This window comes from Poecile atricapillus, chromosome 3, assembly GCF_030490865.1.
Source record: "Poecile atricapillus isolate bPoeAtr1 chromosome 3, bPoeAtr1.hap1, whole genome shotgun sequence".
NCBI lineage: Eukaryota > Metazoa > Chordata > Aves > Passeriformes > Paridae > Poecile > Poecile atricapillus.
Genome location: NC_081251.1, coordinates 83,206,991 through 83,222,389, shown reverse-complemented (window position 1 = coordinate 83,222,389; position 15,399 = coordinate 83,206,991). Strand labels below are relative to the sequence as shown.

Sequence of the window (15,399 nt, the reverse complement as noted above, 5' to 3'; positions counted from 1 at the left end):
TTACGGGATTTCTCACACCATTACTGTTCTTTCAGTGCTCCAGTGTTTGCAAAATTAGGTGATTAATCTGAATTAATCATTGCTGAAGGCATTTTACAGTAACCCACTCATCTTCACATTTCAGTCATGACTAACCAGGGAAGAGAACTGACAGTAAACAGCAGCCTGGGGGACAGTGATTGTACCAGCCATTTCCTACTAAACATTCATGGCACCTCCAGTACCATGAATTCCAGTAATGGTTGATTATGACTCACAACTTTAAAAGAATTCCAGGATACACAGAGAACTAAAATGTATTTCTTTTCATCAAATTTCTTATTTTTGATCTCCTAAGAAACATCTGACTTGCAATTTTAGGCAACAGTTACCAGTGCTAAATATTTCTTTATTATTATAGAAATAGTAACTTTCCTTGAAAAAAATATTCTAAATGTTCAGACATCAAGAAAAGAAGAACAATCAGGTAAAGTGCCACTTACCAAGATACACCAAACATGCAAAATAACATTTTAAGCACATCACAGAGTTTGGTTCATTAGTCAACTGCATTGGTGCAACCCAGCTACCTTTCCAATTTTTTGTACATTTCCCTCACCCACACTCACGTATACTTAGAAACAAAGATTTTTCCCACTTCCTTGGACCGTATTGCTGCTACTTCCAACTCATGCATTAATGAGTAGAACTGTGCTAATTATTGAGAAAATGAGTGTGAAATGGAAAATAAATCAGAAAACACTATAGCAGCTGTTAAATAGCTTAAATTGTTTCCTGGTGAATAAACAAAATAAAAGCAGCTGCTCTTAGCTAAGGATAAACATTCTGTAAGGCACCAAACTTCTAGCTAGTGACCTGAAAACTATGTTTAAAATCCAGTTTAACAAAGAAGTTTGATGCTTGATGATGTTTTCTTTCCATGCACCCAATTTGCAGCATTAAATAGCAGTATGAATTTAACACCCACAACACACCTAAACTAAACAGGTTATAAATGAAATGTTAGGATTTTTGCATAGTAAAGATAAAACAATAGGAAGCAACAATGAGCTTCCTTCTCAAAAGGAAGAGCCTAAAATAAACAAAATTTAAAAACATTTTTGAAGTATCCAAAGACAAACGAAAATGCTGACTGCCAAAGCTATAACAGGAGACTATATAACCAGTAATACTAACTTTAAAAATAGCAGACATCATCAGTAACTTGACACAAAATTCAAAAGTTGTAAAACACTAGAATTTGTTGGTGTGGGTTGTTCAGATATGGGCAAAAGCAGTGGGTTGGGACTATTACTCTAAAATACAATCTAGGTTTCAATTACCAAAATAGTGAATATAGCAGTGCAGAAAATACTGCTATCACATATACCAGTAAAATAAAAGCCTGGAACCCAATTTCTTTTCCTTTTGGAAACATCCAACTGGTAAGTGAACAAGTAAGGAAACACTACCTCCCAGTTAATAAAAAAAAAGTCATTTGTTGCAAACAGCAGCTGTTGTGCAACCTATTAATGAGCCCTTACCTTTTGATGAAAGGAAACATGTATCAATATTGATAATTGCCTCTGTACCACAAGCCCTTGAGATGCTTTGTTAAAATAGGCTTATCAAGCCTTCAACACAATCCACCATCCCTAGCATGGTTCAGGTCTCATGAGGAAATTAAACTGGACTGATCAATATGTAAAGCCATAATAGAACTCTCTGTCATGCTGCAGTCTCAATTACACAAAGTTGTGAGTCTACTGAGTTCATCCAAAAGAGAACATTTGTAGGCTTGATTGCTAATAAACATGCCAAATAAATCTAACTATTTTGTATCCCTGGAGATTAAAATTCAGGATAAGAACTTAAGAGAAAACCAGTGCTGTCACTTAAAACTCAAGTGGATTTGTCTGTCCCTTAAAATTGTGCACTCTAAGGGCTGGGACAGACTACACATTTTCTGCAGAAAAAAAACACAAAAAAGAGACACTGTAGGGATCAAAACATGTTGTAAGTAACAGACATTTATCTGAGTACTTTTTCTTCTGTTTCACACTGATGCAATCTGGGATGCATAGAGGGGACCCTACCATTGAGAGCCTGGACCCTCTGCACATGATGTGAACTCAGCCCCTGGGAAGGACCAGACTGCAACTTCACCTCTAGCTTTGTCTCATAACAGAGGAAGAAAACAGAAGGTATCAGTAGTATTACAAGAAAGACTGACTTTCCATCCATTAAAAAAAAAAAATTCAGTTCCCAAAGTAATCCCAAAGAAGAGGGACGGGCCAAGCAAATGTCATTTACAATTTCTAGCCTTGCAACATCCTGTTTGGTCCAGCTTCCAGCTCTCAGACACTTTGCTAACAATGTCTGAAAGCTACAGGGCAAGCTTGACTTCAAGAATAGGAACTTGAACAGAATTGGGATTATTCAGCCTGGAAAGAACGCTTCATGGTGACCTAATTGAAGCTTTCCAGTGCATGAAGGGAGCTTACAAGGACAGAGATGGTCTTTTCCCAAGGGTATGTTGGAAAGAAGGAAGGATGAAGGGGAATGTATTCGAACTGAAAGACAGTAAATTTAAATCAGATATTAGGAGGAAACTCTTTACTGTGAGGGTGGTGAGGCACTGGAACAGGTTGCCCAGAGAAGTTTTGAATGTGCTGTCCCTGGAAGTGTTCAAGGCCAGGTTGGTTGGGGCTCTAAGCAAGCTGGTTTAGTGAAAGCTGTGATCTTTAAGGTCCCTTCCTACCCAAGCCATTTTATGTTTCCATGAACCTAAAGCTAGGACATTTTTTAAATATTTGAGGAAAAGCATTCAGCTCTAAGTAGGGACCTTTGATCAAGAGCTCATCACATACACAGGTCATGAAAACCTGTGTCAGACACATTCCAGTGTTGTGGCAGCTGTGTTGTGGCTGTGGATTTTAGTGCTGCTCAGGCAAGTTCACCAGGACAGCTACACAAACTGGGAGATTCTTCCTCCTGGGAGACTGCAGGGGGTCAGAACTCACAGGGCTGCCACTTGGCTTCCATACATCAAGTTTACAAACATCAAGTTTGTGCAACAGTCTGGAGAAGGAGCACCTTCTTTGGAGGTCTTCACTTTCTTATTTTGGAGGCTTTGGATCCAACACCTGTGAGCTTCTTAGGATATTGTCCTACTGTACTGAGGCAACATCATTATGCCAAATTCTCTCACTGGTGGATGCAGTGATTAATTTTGGTAATGAAGACTCAGAAAGAGCAATTATTTAGGCTGCTATAATCACAGCTGCCTTGAAAGCAAACATGCAAATTCTGCTTGCCACAGTTTTCAGCAGTACCAGTTACAAGCTAGACTCACTCTGGAGTTCGCAAACATAACACCCAAGAAACAGAAGCTGCATTTGCTTGTACCATGCCTAAACTGGCCTTCTGTCTTCACAACTTTCTTGCTTTTACTACAGTGTTTTTAAAACCAGAGAGAACGAAAAATAAGGGGAAGAACTTTAGGAATAAAAGAAGAACCAGAGTTATCTGGGAAATCTGTATAGATACAAATGTCTCTTTCCCTATATTTTGCAATATATGCTTTCATTTCATTTATTTGCTTCCAATAATAACCTTTAGCACAAAGTACATCCATGAATAAACATAATTTTTATTCTGAGACAAAAATTCAGAGTTTTCAATACAAGCAGCCACAAATGCTGGAGTAGCTGTCTCTTTTGGGGTAGACACAAGAGACTCAGGTGGAGGATCACCTCCCCATGAATTTTCAGGGTTTTTTCTCAACTGATTGCAAAAAATATGGTCTTCTTCCAGAAGCGCCCTTAGTGTGACCTGCCACCACTCAGAAGAGGACAAGTACAAAAGCAGAGGAATGCACAACTTGAAAATAAAGTTATTTTTACTAAGTCTCTGAATGATTAAAAGACAAACTAGACTATTTCCTATTCCTGTGCTCCTTATGGCATATTGGATTTGAAATGAAATTTGAAAGTCTGCCTGGCCCAGAAAGATTAGTGATTCAGATTTATTTTAAAGACAGAGCACTCAGGGACTTTTAGGGAAATCTCTGATGGTAATACCCTAACTTTGAATCAGCTCTTTTGTTTACATTGCCCTCTGCTTTTCTCTCTCTCTCATACATATATCCCCCTGTCCTTTTTAAAAACTAGAAGGACTGAATCCTATCACTCTGGGATTATGTGCTGTTCATCAGTCTAAAGCCACAGTAACTTAAAAAAGAAGCAGCCTAGAATCTAAACCTTGCTGCCTTTTCTTTAGCAGGTACAACTGTCACACATGCAAAAAATAAAATCATAATTACTCAAAGAAATTACATTCTAGCACAAGTAATCTCCAGAAAGCTTTCACAATAATATTTACATTTATGCCATCCTGGACCATCTTAGACTCAAGACCTGTATGAGAAACACTCCCAATGTACAATCAAACATAAGCTCTGTGCACATGCAGCTTCTCAAAACTGCCTTTAGGATAACTGGGCTGCTTCTGATGTACATATTTTTCACAAAAAATTACTGTAAAGCTTACTATCTTGTTTTACAACATCTAAGGTCACTAACTAAGATAATATTGAGGAAATCAATAACCAGGAGAGGAATCTGTGATCAAAGCTCCATGAGCCCCTCTGGTCTCTCTCTGGAAAGACAGAGATGCCTGCAGCACCCACTGGAATTGCAATGGATGGGCTCACATGCTTGGGGCTGTGGCATGGGTGGTTCAGGGACAACGTGCAGTCACTCTGCCTCCTGAGTGTTGCTGCTGTTCATCTCCACTGGCATGCTCCCAGCCAGCTCTCGTGTCCCTGGGTGGCTGGACCTTGGAAGAAAGGCTGCTATAAGAGAGCTCTCCTAAGCAGACAGGCTGCAGTCAAGGATCTCACCGTGGAGTTGAGGATTTGAGAAGAGAGGTCTCCATCACTGCCATCTGACTTCCCAGCCCCCTCTCCAGGTCCCACGCCATCCTATTGCCTGGCCTCCTGCCCTCCCTAGCAGACTGCAACATGCTGCTTGGCTCTGCCCTGGATGATCAGGGGAGCAAATATCCCCTACACTCACCACTGTTTTTTCACTTTGTTTTTTATTCAGTCAGTGGGTTAAACTAATTTCTGTGAGGTGGTACAGCCCCAGAAACTGCACTATCAACACAGCTGTGGAGGCCAAGAGCTGAGAATGTGGATGGGAAAGAGCAGGAAGAAAAAGGAATAGTGACGAATGAGCATTACAAAACCCAGCTCTCTGACTGAACCCAAAGTATTACAGAATTACAACTGGCATGTTTAAAAAAGGGAAAAAACCCTCAACCCCCAAAAACAACACAAATTACTGCCCAAAATAGTATTAACACATCTCATCTTCAGCAACCCTTCTCCATCCCTCCACTGCCTCCTCAGCTGTGCCAAAATAGCTTTTTCAGGGAATGAGTTGGAATGGAAAATGGATGCAAGTTAAACATAAATAAAAACAAGAAAGTTGTTTCAAATGTAGAACAATTCACTAATCCAGCTCACTGCATGGCAATAAACAATTTTTTCTAACACAGCTGAAGGCGCAGCGTAAGTGTGGGAATGAGCGGTTGTGGCTGGGTGCAACAAGATGCAGGAACTTGCACATGGTGCCATTTAAAGGTACACCCACATAGTTTCAGCCTCTGTTGCTCTTAAAATTAGGCCTTGGTAATTCCAGGTGGCAAGTTCCAGAATTTGTTTGCCTTTTATCTTGCATAATCATTTGTCTTGTGCAAAGCAAATAGGAAGACAATGCTGGCATTTGTTTGGGTTTGCACTCCCCACATACTTACGCAGGGGTCCAGAGTGACACAGAAGATCCAAAAAAGACCTACCAGGGAACCTCATGTGTGAAGAGTCTGCTCACTGGATGCAGGATGGCAGATTTTAGAGAACAAAGAAAAGGTCAGAATTAATTTCTTGCAGTTGCTGATTTAACTTCATTGACATCTTGGGAGCTAGTTAGTTCCCAAAGTAACATTTATCTAAGTATGCCCTTACACTGGCTTTGAAGATGTCAAACGTTGGCCTTTGTTGCTAGCCCAAGTAATAAAAACACTAATTTCTCAGCTAAGTACCCAGCTGTAGCTCGAGTTCAGCGTGGGAGTGTTACAGCTATCCCTCATGTGAATGCATTTTGTAGTGACTGCTGGGGCCTTTCGATTTACTCAGCAAAAAAAATCCCAGAAATATAACCGAAGTGTTTCCCATCCCATCTCATGGGAGAGACAAAAGAGAGGCCTGACAGTATTTCTTTGTAATACTTTCCCACCCAACTATACTTAACTTCAGATTCACCAGCAAATAGCCAGTGATCCATCACAAATATTAGAGCACAGAGATAGAGATTCCCCTTTTTACCTGCAGACACAGCAGGAGAACACCTGACCTTCCCCATGAATTGAATCATACTATGGCTTGGGCTGGAAGAGAGATTAAAGGTCATCTAGTTCCAACCCCCCTGCCATGGGCAGGGACACCTTCCACCAGATGGAAGACCAGGTTGCTCAAAAGCTCCATCTAAACTGGCATTGAACAGTTCCCATGACAGAGCATCAACAACTACTCTGGACAACCTGTTCCAATGCCTCGCCACCCTCACAGTTGATAAATCATGTGTGGATGTGTTAACTTATACACAGAATTTCAGACTGCATAGAAGGCATAAGCTCATATAACTCCATTTGTCTGGTCTTTCCAATGATGGAAATCCAGGGCATCAGTATGTCCTTGAGAGGCATATGCTGCCACCCAGTAGAAAATGCAACCAGCCAACAGTATAGCTCACTACACAGAACAAGACAGGAAAGGACATGCTCAACTCCACACTTTCCAAGCTAGATGTCGCCTCTGAAGCCGGTGATTTCTGTACTGTATCTGCTAAAAATCTCTTACTGTTTGGGACAAAGTTCAGGACCCAATTTTAGTCTATCTTTTAAAAAATTGAGTCAGTGCACAAGTATTTAGTGTAATTTAAAAACCTTCAAACCGCTTTTCTTTTCCTTCTAGTAATTTTATCAAAAGTAGCAAACATTTCTGCCCCTTTTAAAAAGTGTGGCTGCCTGATGTAGCAAACCTGAGAACAATTTTTCACTCCTTGACTCTGATATCAGTATTTTAAAATCAATTTTTATTTCTTTCTGAGCTACTTGAAATATTTAATATCAAGTCATAGAAAATTTTGAATAAAATTTTGAATAATGAGACATTGATGATCAGTTCAATTCTTTCCTCTTTGCAGAACTCAGCATTCCTTTAAATAGCATTTTCTTAGTACAAATCTGTTCTGAGAGTCTGATGATTCAGTAGAGTCTGTAAGAGAACTCATATGCAACAAAGTTTGCTAGAATATTAAAAAAAACTTGCACATTTTTTTTGCCCTTCATTATTGGAGAGTAGACTGCTCATTTACTAGACAAAGCTATGAAAGTGATTGCTTTGGAGATTGGGAAAAGTAATTTTCCTAGTTGATTCAGGCGACAAAGCATATTACCACTTAAAGGAAGACTATAATACAATCAGTAAAAGCATTTTTAAAGCTGGATTGTGGCTTTCTTTCTTTGCCTAAGTATAATTGTATACATTTTTACTATAAAAGAAAGCTATTTTAAATACAATACAGAGATTATTAAACTTGCACATGGCTTACCCCACTTCCTTTTGAAGACTTTTCTTTACCTGGATTAGCATTATGAACCACTATATTTATTTATATACTTCTTGGATGAAACATCGAAGAATTCAGTGACATGTTTTCATCCTAATACATGAGAAATTAACATCACAAGCTTTTATGAATGAACAAGACTAAATCTCTACCAAGAAAAATACAGTGACTATTTATCCCTATCTCTCTTTTTAACTTAGCAACATGATTTCATTCTGATATTTATATATTCTAAAATCATCAGTATTGGCAACAGTAACTTCTAAATATGCTGAGTAGCAGTAACAACACTTGTGCATCATTCTCAAATTGTGCTCCTCAGACATCTGGAGCTCTGCTTTGGGTTCTGTTAGTTTTCTTCTCCTGAAGGAGAAATAAATCTCAGTTCTGGAAGGTGAGATACTTCCGAACAGGCAAAGAGGGAAGGACAGTCCTTGGGTGGCTACTGCTTTTAGGTTTTACAATACCTTTATAACAGAATCTATTGGTTTTTTCCTGAACCGTCATTAGATGATTCTCTGAGCAGCCCTAGAGTATTACCTGAAGGCTACTAAAAGCCAAGAGCACCAGCTGACCTAGCTGTGGTCATAAAGAAAAGCAAGAGGCAATCCAGAAGTAATCTGGGTCTACCAGTGGCACAGACATTTTTCACTACTTCTCCCTTGTCTCTAAGCAATTTTCCCCACCTCTTTCCTTTGATTCCATGTTGTTCCCTTGCCGAGTCAGCCTTTGACCAGTCTACATTTTTTTCAGGTAATTCCTATCTCAATGGCAATTATTTTTCTCTCCATTTATCACAAGTCCACCAATAAAATGCTTCATCTTTTGACAACATTCTCTTCTAATCTTTTCCTAAATTAATAACTCAGTTTTCAGTTTTTGACCTTCAGTTTTATCTGATTCATTTCTCCCTCCTAATTAATTTTCCCCACTACTTTTCCCCAACATCATTCATCCTCCCTCTCCTTTGCTCTCTTCCACTTCATACTCAGTTCATAATTTCACTCTTGTCCTTGCTTACTCTTTCATTGCTTCATTTATCATATATATTCATACAGTTATTCATTCAGTCCCTCTTGCTCCAGTTACTTGAGGAACATATTTTATTTTGTAACTACATAAGCAGTATGGTATATTCTTCAGGCCTTTACAAATAAATCTGTATGTGGAAAGGAACAAACACATTTTCTTTAGAGTTCTAAGGCTAACCATAACTTTAGGATACCCAGATTGGACCTAATTTTACTTTATTTACATGTCCTAGAACTTCTACAGGTATTAACTCATGATATACAGCCCCAAAATAAACATAGCCTTCTGATAGTTGTTTCAATTTAGGACTCTGGGAATTTCTTCTTGCTTTCTTAGTCCAAACAACAACTGAAGCTGAGCTTTTTATTACCATGAATCTAAGGTTCTTAAAAGAAGACACTTCTACAGCCTCTTTTATCAAAGTAAGCATGTACAATAAACATTGCAGCTCTGCAGTAGCAGATTGAAGAGTCTCACACTTGATTTACTATTCTTCTAACTAGTTTGTCAGATGCATTTCTGAGGGCTTCATTATTCTGGCTTGGTCACCCAGATACTTCATTCATTTAAATAGAGGCATTTTAAAGAGAAAAATCAGCATGACCCAATGTCAAAATCAGAAAAATCCAGACACTGGACTGAGAAAAAGCAAAAGGTGTGTGGGGAAAAAATGCTTTAATTTGAGAAAATACCTAGGGGATATAAATCAATAGTTTGTCAGTTAGCAGATTTTTAACATGGCTTGACTTTCTTCCAAACAGCCTACTTGAAATGTAGAAAGCAAAACAAAAGGAAGCCACAACTCCACAGATTCTATCTTGTCATCTGGGTGAAGAACATGCACAATATACAGTCAATAAAAGTAACTGCGCACTGAAATCACAGAGGCTTTTAGCACCACAGAGGGACTAGACCACAAATATTGTTTCATTTCTCCAGTGTAAGTATGAGTAACTGCCTGTGCAGGACAGGAATATCAGTATATTACCCCTGTGACATTTTGAACTGGTGGATAACCAGGTCTATAGGACTTGTTTTCTACTCCAAATCACACAAGACAGACAGAATTAGCTTGAGGACAATAAGAGACAGAGATGGACAAGTTCAGAGCCATTTGGGATGGCAGCAGAGTACAGGATAAGGGCTGCAGAACTGGATTGCCTGCAGTTGACTACTGGGATCTCTATGAAAGCAAGACCAGAAGGTAGCACAGGTACTTCAAGTCCCAATATCAAACCATGGACTTGGTTACAATCCCTTATGGCTGAGAACAGCCACTCTGTGGTCCTTTGCCTAGGAACCATTATTTTTGAAAGCTTCTCATTGCAATCATCACAATGTTCTTTCAAAGTGATTTTGAAGCTTAGTAGTTATTATGTAGTCCTATAACTGCTGGCACTTTTGTCCATCACTTTAATGCTAACAAGACTACTGAGATTAAAAGCTTCAAGGGCAGGGATCTGTTTTGCTTTGAGTTACTGAAATGACTGCCAATTTCTGTACTACATAATTACTAATACTTACACACTGCAGAAAGTTAGAATTTTGTCCAAAGGATGGAAAAAGGGCTGAAATCACTCTGTTCTCAAGAATAAACATTACAGCAGTTAGCTGTAATGTTAGTAGAGGCAATTACTCTGTAAGGACATGCACAGAGATGGAAAAGATTGAGAGTAACACAGAGATATCACTCTGAGAACTTTGCTTCCAGTTGAATAACTTTAGAAGTATCTTAATGCAATTTGCTTTCCAATAATTAGGCTGTGTAAAAATTCATAACACACCAAAGTGCTGTAGAAGTCAAAGGTTAATGTTAAAAGGAAAATGCTATAGATTACCAGAAAGATAAGTATTAGCATCATAGTGGTAAATCCTTGTTACAAAGATCACACTTGGTAATTAATGTTATATAAACCAGCAAGATTTGGTCACATGAATTTACTTAATACTACAGTTGTGCTGTACCCAATAACCCAAGCTGAGTCCATTCCAAAGTGTTCATCAAATGAAAACCAAACGGTGTTGGTCAAAGAGTTACAGTTTGGTTTGGGCATTTATTAATGCTTCTTATATAACTTTGAGCACACAGTCTTTAATCAGGTTTGAAGCAGAAATGTTATACTGATTGAGCAAAGCAGTGAAGAAACTAAAAGAACATTATACAACTGTGTCATGTGACTTCAGGTGATGGTCTTCTCAGAGCTGCCCAGGTTTGAAGTTACACTTCAGTCTAGATAGATGATGTACAAAACTTGAACAAGGTGAGAGACAAAACACTCAGCCCTGCTGAGAAGGCTGGAGCCTGCTTGCAAAACAGTAGCAATCAAAAATATACCAAATCATACTAGCAACATCGCTGAGACTGACCAAGATACAGTTCAACTGTTCTAAGAAAACAGTCAGGCTTCTAGTGAATATTAAGTACGTGAAAATCATGTGAATGGACAAACCAAAATTGATCAAAATTAAACTGTTTTCTTTGGACCCCTTTTAGGACCATTAGGATCATGTGTTTGCAGGGTGAGATAACATTAGTGCTTTTGCATACAAGAGAAAGCACGGGATGCCAAAATTTCTGCAAAGGGAGCACAGCCACCTAACGAATGATTTCTGAGCTCAGATGGCCCTGGCAGCTCTTACCAGCTCTTTCAGTAGCTGTAGGTAGGAACTTGCATGCTATCCATATGTTTTAAAAATGTCACAACTAATTTCTGCTAATGCCATCCGTTATTGGTTTGTCTGTACTAAGAGTGTCAGAAACTCAAAGCAGCTAGTGCCATACGGGAAGAATCATTTCAGCATGTAAACCACCAAGCAAGATTTGAAGATAATCCCTGTGGCACAAGCTGCTATGTTGGACCTGACTAGGTCCTACCTGACATTTTGACAAACCTGACAAAGAGCACTTTGGCTGTTCACAAGATGGCTGGATTACAAATGCTCATAGTGCTGGAGCTTATTAAACACAGAAGTGTCCACCTGCTGCTAAATCCATGAATACACATATATTAGTACCAGACTTGAGTGCAATATTTGCAAACTGAAATTATGTATCAAAATACTGACCAATCTACCATGAAAGACCTTTTCAATTACAAATTTTAAAGCAGAAGAATTATGATATTTTTGCTACTAAACACCTAATATCTTAAATATGCCTCATAGTACATCTGTCCTTGATTAATTGAAGAAAATTAATTAAATGAACGTATTAATATTTACCTATGCATTTTTCAAACAGTGACTACAGATACTGGAAAGCACAACCAGTATTTTATAATGCAAAAGTACACGTTACCAATGAGAGGGCATTGTCTTTGGGCATTCAGCTATTTCTCTCAGCAAAGGTACTCATTTCTGAGTCTGCAGACACAGAAGCTGTTGAGCTTAGAATCAGAATTTATTGCTTACACATCTGGCTCTAAAAGACACAGAATTTTTGGCTTAAGTGAACCTTTTTCCTCTTCCTCTTTGCAAAACAAGGCAGGGCAACCCAAGGTCCTGGCTGCCTTCAGAATTTAAATTATTGTCAAGGTTGTTCTGGGGTTTTTTTCTCCCTCTATTGGCCGTGGATGTGACAGCCTCATTCTGCTAATTCTGTCCTGCTAGAGAATTCCATAAGTCAGGCTATGCCTAAATCTTTTTAAAGTTAGCACACTTCAGGCTCACAAGAGAAAATAAGCTATTCACACTGTGAACTATTATGATGCCTAAAATGAGGATATTTGTGTATTGAAGGGAAATTCCATTCCCTGATTAGGCATCTAGCTTCCTGTAGAACCTATAATGAAAACTAAATTATTGCCACTTTATTGTATTTCTTGAGCTAAGAGACATCCAAACTAGGCAGCAGGCAATGCTGATGGAAAGAATGTTGTTTACTGCAGTTCCTCATCTGGAATTGCGCAGAAGGATGGATTGTCCAATGAAGTTTTCAAATTCTATCCTACAATCAGAACCTTAAAACAATTCTGTTACTATTAAAAGGGTAAGACACTTCTTTCAAAATATGAGGCAATAGAAGGAGCAGAAGCAGCGTAGGGCCTGGAAAGCAGGTTTCTTCCATCCCAAATGAATATGTGGCTACTACAGCCATCTTGAAAAATTCTTGTTTGAAATGCAAACACAGATGAAAAGATTTTCTGCAAACTGTTAGAACTTGATTAGGAAGGAGCAAGGGAGCACCACTACAAAATATCTTCTGATTTTCCTAAACCTTTGTGATTGCAAGCTCAGTTTTAAGAAGTTTAAGATGTTCAATACTAGCTTAAATTATTTGCTTTCTGTCAAAAAAGAAAGGTAAGCTGTCTGGTAAGGCAGAAAACTGTAAGGTAAAAACTGGCAGTTTAGAAACTTTCAGACACAGTAAGATTTTCATCATCTTCTGCAACTCAGACAGATGTTCTGTGTTGAAGACATTTGGTTATTGACACACATGTAACAAAAACACTCCCCACATGCTCTTGTCAGTCACGTTTCATAAGGTTGGATGCATCTTATTTTACATTGCAGGACCCAGCTCCCCCACTGAAACAAATAAGAAACGTTTCATATAAATTTTCATGGGATTTAGGCATAAAACCAGTGCTGAACATTCCCTTGAGAACAAGATGTTTGTGGATGTACGCACACTGTGCAACTTAAACTGAGGCAAGAGAGTTTATGTGCCCAAACAGGAAGATTTTTCTCCAAAAACAAACCAAGTTTCTGCATGTTAGTGTTGCCTAGATGTTAGGTAAGAATGCTTCAATCTCTGATGCAAAACTAGTACCTGCTTCTTTCCTTTAAGAGGGGATACAGCTAGCTTTGGAAGCTCAGCTTGGTAATTCTCACTACATAGAACTCTGTCAAAGTTACTATGCATTCTAAGAGGCAAAGAACTTAGTGAGATCTTCCATCTTGGAACTGCTTAAAGTTTCTTAGAAAGTATCAGGAAACATTCTCCAGCAGCATCTAATAAAAGTTATATCAAAGCATGCAATCTATTCTTTTGTGGTACCCAATCTGTCTAAGTTAGTAATAAAAACTGAACAAGGTCTAATTCATAATAAATCAAAATATAAAAATGAATTTTAAAATCAGTTGCCAAAGGTGGAATTTTCATTAGCCACCTTTTGTACACTCTCATATCTTCCAGTGCGACTCAGAGTTTTAGAAAAATGTCAGTATTTATGATTTAAAAGGAATGGAAGAGACTTCTTGCCCCCTGTTCACATGTGCCTTTATTTAACTCTATGAAACTCAGATCCAAATTACATGTTTCCTTCATGAAGACTCACCCCTCAAAAACCCCTTATTTCTTCACGAAAAATCGTAGGGAAAAAAATGTCTATTTTTGGTACTGCTGCAGGAATGTCCCCCATCTTAACATCCTTCCCTCACTCACATTCATGGAAAATCCAGCCTAGGAAATGCATGAAGAAAGCAATCGAGCTACAGATCCATTCAATGCCTCATGTAAAACCATCCACTGAACATCATCTGTCAAGAGCACTCTTTACACTCCAATGGAATACGCATTAGCTAGTATTATTCTTATGGTACATTGTGCAAAAAATGGCCATCTGGACAGGCAGAAATCTCTTCAAGATCTACCTTCAGGATTACAGCTTCCCATTATATGAATGGAGTGTTTTAGTCTTTGCAGAGTATTTATATTGATTCTCAACATTATCTCCACATGAAGAGGAATTACAAACTTAATTAGAATTGGAAAATCCCAGTCAGAAGATCATCTAACCCAGTTTTCTGTGGAATAAGGGAGCCTATATAAGATTATCCAGCACACTGTCCAGTCACATCCTGGAAACCTCCAGTAATAGAGACTCTACCATGTCCCTGAAGACGGTTGTTCCAGTGAATGATGGTTCTTACTGAAAAAAATCCTTCTTATCTTGAAATCAATGTCCTTAAGCACATAAGTTTATGTTCTTCCGAATAATTACAGAACTATTAAACCCGGCTTTGAAATCAATCTAGACCTTTTCCATGCACCAGAGCTATGAGGCCATTCCTCATGGAACATGGAAGACAGGAGGCTTGTCTACTTTATTCTTAAAATTGCCAGTGATAGCTCTTGTCTAATCTCTTTAAAGACCATTGCCCCCATATTTTGAACATTTATAATCTGAAACCAAGTATTCTGGCTTAATGTAAATCCATGTTATCATGGTTTACCCTAGCAACAGCTGTCAAAAACTTCAGTCACCCAAACCCCAAATAGTTTTAGGTCCAAAGAAACTTAGCAGGAAATGTTCCCTCTTAGTCTTATAGCTTTATCTTTTCCAGAAAAAATGTCAGTTTCTCCAAAACAGTCAACTTCACATTCCTAGGGCTTGAAGTATGCAAAGGCTCTAGTTCAAAAAAAGTGCCAGACTCACAGTTTATTTCATAAGAAGAAACTGCTCTGACATTCCCAGATGATCTCCATCTTTTCAATGACATAAAAAATGTCTTTTGATTCTTCTATGGTACGTTAAAATTTATCTTCCCTTCCTCCACAAGAAGACAGGTAAAGAGAACATGATTGTGGCCAACAGTAAAAACTCACACCCCACAAGCATCCCAGCTCTAAAACTATGCAGCACTTTAAGTGTCAACAGAAGCAGAATATGGAGTTAAACACATTTCATCATTTATATAAACCATATTTATTATTGCTGTCCATTGTGCTACACTTATGTTAAGATTGTAC

The 15,399-nt window shown here is 38.4% G+C and overlaps 1 protein-coding gene across 1 annotated transcript in view; it reads right to left on the bottom strand.

The window, feature by feature from the left end:
- PLD5 (phospholipase D family member 5) overlaps nucleotides 1-15,399 on the bottom strand; it is a 178,353-nt gene that overhangs the window by 30,988 nt on the left and 131,966 nt on the right. The window lies entirely within an intron of this gene.